Consider the following 5,230-nt stretch of genomic DNA (forward strand, 5'->3'; position numbering starts at 1 on the left):
CCAATGCTCGACAGACCCCACATAGCTAAGGGGTGGCATAATTTTGAGTCGACCCTAGAAAAAGCTTCCAAGTGGTGTGAAGGCCTAGTAAGTTTATAATAATTCCCCACCTCAGCCAATACTCCCAGATAAACAATGCTTTGTGACAGACCTAGCTCCGAATAGACTTTCCAAAATTACTAAAACAACAAACACTATAAAATAACTTCAAGGTGGGGTTGGACTGAAATCGCCTCTGAACAGTTAGCATCAGAATGATGAAGGACTCGAGGGACACGAATAATTCCCCACCTAGAAGCCATTGGTGATACAAATGTAACCACAATTTAAGGAGGAGTAAGAGAAATTCGATGACATAAACACCCAACAAGTCAGGCCTCAATAACAAAACCCAATACCTGAAGCATGAAAATCCCCACAGCAAAAACCATGTTCCTATCACCATAGAAACAAATGACCTATACCAATACCAAAAATAGAAAGTATAGAATACCCAAATTCCAGAGAATTTTTAGCCTCACTCTCATGTGATGAAAACAATTATAAGTCCAAAACAATTAAATTAATTAAAATCAAGAAAGTTGGATTTAATCCTACCTTTCTAGATTAAGTTTGTTCCTCATGTTTAGGAGTCAGTTTAGGCCTAGTTGGTTGAGAGATTCTCTCCAACTAGTTAGGCTTCTAGATTAGTGTTTGGTTGAGAAATTTTCTCAACCATAGTGTCCAAGATAGACATACTATCTTGAGACAAACTTCCTCATGTATTTATTTGTACTATTATCATTATTTGTACATTGGATTGCATCATGAGAGAAATACAGTGAGGCTGAGGCCTTTTCTGCCATTTCTATATTTTTGGTATTTTTTATGTGTGTTAATTTTATTGAATATCCTACATGTGGTATCAGAGCCAATATGGCCCTAAAGATGGCATAAATCTGAGATTTTATTCTCTGTACATAAATAAAATAAGTGTGGTTTAGTTTTTGTGTGTTTGAAGTCTGTGAATGTTTTGATCTGTGGAGAGACCAATGTTATTGGACCTCCGAGTTTGAGTGATTGTTGACTGAAAAAGGTGTCGAATCCAATCTCACTGCCAGCGAAGCCATACCTGGGAGGAACATCTCCAAGCATGGCAGTGGTGTCCAGAACCTGATCGTAGTACAAGAAAGTGTTGTTGGGAATCATTTTGACTTCAGCAGCTACCATCTAGCTCCAGATCGAAGCCATCAGTTCCTTAGCCATAGTCTCGAGAGCCGCAATAGATGTTTTGCCATCCCAGAAGGACTCCATAGCAAACTTGAGCTCTCTCTTGGGGCCCATGCGAGGGTATCCAACAACGTGGGAAGCCATTGCTTTCAGGCTTGAAAATTCCTAACTTCCCTTTGAAGGGAAAGGTGTTGCAAACCAGAGATGGAGACGGAGATGGAGAGCAGTAGAGTTTTCGTAAGTAAACAGATAGATTCCTATTGTTCCTTCAAAGGATTGAAGGAGAGTATATTTATCTAAATTAAGCGCAAATTCTGAGAATCAAGTTCAGACCTCTTCTGAGCACGCCTGAGGATTATTATTTTTGCAAATGTCTTGGCTACGAAAGGTTGAGTTTGATGCAGGGAAAATTTGAGGTTTTTCTTCCTCTGCAAAATTGATTGAATCTGACTGTGTGGAGCTACATAATATCACTACAGAAATTTTATGGATCAAAGGTTATGTGTGTGAATGCATAGGATTGTAGGAGAGTTGTAGTGTCATCTTTGGTTTGGAGTTTGCAGGTCTTAGCACATTGTTGCAAGATTTGAGTGCCTGCAAAAGTGTGGAGCTACATAAATAAAGGAGACAATGAGTTGTGCTATGGATTCTAGGATTATTCCTAGGTGTCAATTAAACGACTGCAACATATTTCATGAGACTGCGTAGAATTGATAACCCAATTCTTTGTAAACATGAGGAAATTGATCATTGTGATGGTGTGGTTCACTGCATCATATAGGAATTCGATTGTAGGGAAAGAAAAGGATCCATAATTATTTTTGTTAGTTTCCCCATAAATCAGATGCTTATTCCAAGGTTTTCCTGGAATTCCCTCTAATTCTGTAAATGCACGTTCTGCCATTAGCAATCGATCATTGAAATCTGTCCTCTGAGGTATGAAATATTGGAAATCCCTGAACTATGATTTGATCTCTTGCAATCCCTTCTGTACAATTTTTATTTATGAAATAGCCATCCTAAGATCTGAGATTGAGTCGTGTAAAGGAGATGTTGACAAATTGGGAGGGGTCCCCACAGCCTTGAGTTGTGATTTCAGAGTAACTGTGTATGACTGGAGCTCATCAACATAATTCTCGTAGCTTGGCTTACACTCTTCTCTATTATCGACCTGTGTAAATAATCAAACATTGTCGTGGAATTGTGTGCATAAGGATATGCTTGTTGTATATTTGGAGGCGGGCCAAGCTTGTGGCTATTGTGAGAAATGCATTGAAAATGTGGTTTCGTCAATTTAAGCTAGTGTTCATTATATTTTGATGGATGCAATCTCAAGCTCTGAGAGACCATTGCTTGAATTTGTTGTTGGAGGAGGATTCTGCTGAACAAGCTGGCATGTTCTGTTGTTTTGTAATCCTTGCAAAAAAAAATTTCCTGTTGTGCATCGAAATTATTTGTTGTGAAGAGTTCTGACCAAAGTTTTTTGGAAATATGCATTGTTGACAATTTCTGAAGAAATAACATAGGAAAGTGCAGCACGAAAGAGATATTAAGGAGTAGAAGAATGGAGCAACCAGCGAGCTAAGACGACGCAGTGTTTGGAGCCATTCTGTGTGAGGAGCAAAGTTTGACGTTGTGCTGATTGGACCTACAAATAGTTGGAGAACTCATTGCTGACTGACCTTCGGACGCCGTAACTATCTTCCCATGACAAGAACAATTGCAATCTGGGTCGATCAAATCATAACCTAGAGCTATTGAGCCTGCATTTATTGACGAGACACCATCCTCATCTTCGAGAAGCATAGTTTATGGTGGGCATGTGCTATTTCATGGACTATAGCATCATTAATGTGGCTTGACATGGGGCCGATTTAAGACATTACAACAAGCCGCTCTTTTTTTTTTTCTCTCTCATCACCGCGCGGCGTGTTGTAATGTCTTAAATCGGCCCCATGTCATGCCACATTAATGATGCTATAGTCCATGAAATAGCACAAACTGGTGTGGTAAGCGTGAAATTCAAAGGTCAAATCATTGATTACTCGAATGACAACAACCGAGAGGTCACGAATGGTTACGTACCCTCTCACTCATGGAATGGTGTATGGTTCTTTTACACGCATAAACTATAAAATATAGAAGGCAACCTATCACTTTTAAGTGATTTCATAAATTTCATTAAATTCTTTTAATAATCTAAAATGATGTATGTAAAAGAATTTTAAAAAGTATCATAAAGTGAAATCTTTTGTAATGGAGTGAGAAGGTGTATTCACACATATTTTTAGGATTGGTCATAAAGTTGTTTTTTTCCTTATTGGAGTGATAAGGAGTTAAGAAGTTTGTAAATGGTTTTTTTTGGAGAAATAAGTGATCATAGAATTTTTGGATGAGATAAAGGTGCATTAAATTTTTTATTTTGGAGAGATAAGGTGTGATTTTGTGGAGTGATAAGGTGAAATTATTCTTTTATAATATTTGGAGTGATAAGTGAATTTTAAGGGAAGGTAATTGTTGTAGTATTTTGAGAGTGAAGGAGCAAAAATTGAAGTTAAATTTCAAAAGTCATTGAAGTGAATTTGTTGTTTGAAAAAGGGTCCAAACAAACAAAATATTGTAATTGAAAAGTTGTTCTTGGGTGTAAGAGCTGGTTGTAACTTGTATAATAAAAAGGCATATTTTTTGTGGTGTTGAAGTGTCCTAGATCCGCCTGAAATTGAATAAGGGGATCTTAGGAACACCTTGTATACTGCATAATTCTTGATGTTTCTTATCTTTGTGTCTAGTTTTGACACTATCCTTCTAATATGGTGCACATGAAGTACACAACAAATTAAGGCAATGCATGCACATAATCAATTCCATTCAAGCACAAAGTGTCACATCATCAACTTGATAAGATGATCTTCCAAGCAAGCACATTTCACATCATGTAATCAAAGCAATCAAGTTAAGGATGCTACAAAATCAAGCATTTCAAGCCAAGATGACATCAACATCATCAACACTTTTTGTATCACTTGCAGATAAACATTTTTTAACTGAATTGTACGGGTGCATTCTCGGTTGTAACCGACACCCTAATTTGAATTGTTAAGGTGAATACATTAAGTCAAGTAAGTCTTCAACTGAGTCATCAAGATTGAACTTTTCATTTGTCTCTTGGGTGCATTTTCGACAGTGTTCGACACCCTTCTTTTTTTAAAATCAACACATTCAGTGAGTACATTCAAGAAAGCACAAAGTGTCAGTAATCAATCAAGAAAGTTCAAGCAAGCCATCTAGCAAGCAATCATCATCAAACAAGTGTGAATTCTAGTATTCTATTCTTCAAGTGAGCTTCAAATCAAGCCAGTGTTTAACGCAAGTGCAATAAGCAATAAATCAAGGGAGTGTGTCATTCAAACAACAAAGCAAGCGAGCGTGTCATTCAAACAACCAAGCAAGCGAGTATGTCAAAATCAAGTGCAAAAGTTCAAAGCATGACATCTACAACAAACAAGCCAGTGTGAAGTTGAATGAAGCATTCACAAAGTGTCAGTGAAGCATCCAAGCAAAGTAATCATCATCAAGCAAGCGTGAAATCAAGATTTCAAGCAACCAAGTTATAAAACTATAGCAAGTGTTTAAAGCATCAGCAATAAGCAATAGTACAAGCAATCTTGAATTCAAAGTGAGCAAGCTAACATGGTGACACACATTCAATTGTCCCAAATTCTTAACAATTTGATTTTATTATCAGCTAGCGACATGGTGAACATCAGCAAAAAAAACTCTTGCTGATATTCAAGTGCATCTTCAACATGCACATGAAATGATTGAGTTCCTTCAACTGGAGTCACAACTACAAAGAACTGAGTTGCTAGAGAAGAGTGATGCTTCCAAGTCTTTGAACAATACAAATACAACTGATGATTCCAAGTCACTGATCCAACCAACTTCAAGTGTTGAAGTGGTCCTGATCCAGTTCAACTTTCTTCCAACTAATCATCAAGCCATGGGAAGAAATCCAAAGTAA

This window comes from Pinus tabuliformis, chromosome 7 (genome assembly GCF_031772625.1).
Source record: "Pinus tabuliformis cultivar Carrire ecotype Pingquan chromosome 7, CPIR1, whole genome shotgun sequence".
NCBI classification, from domain to species: domain Eukaryota; kingdom Viridiplantae; phylum Streptophyta; class Pinopsida; order Pinales; family Pinaceae; genus Pinus; species Pinus tabuliformis.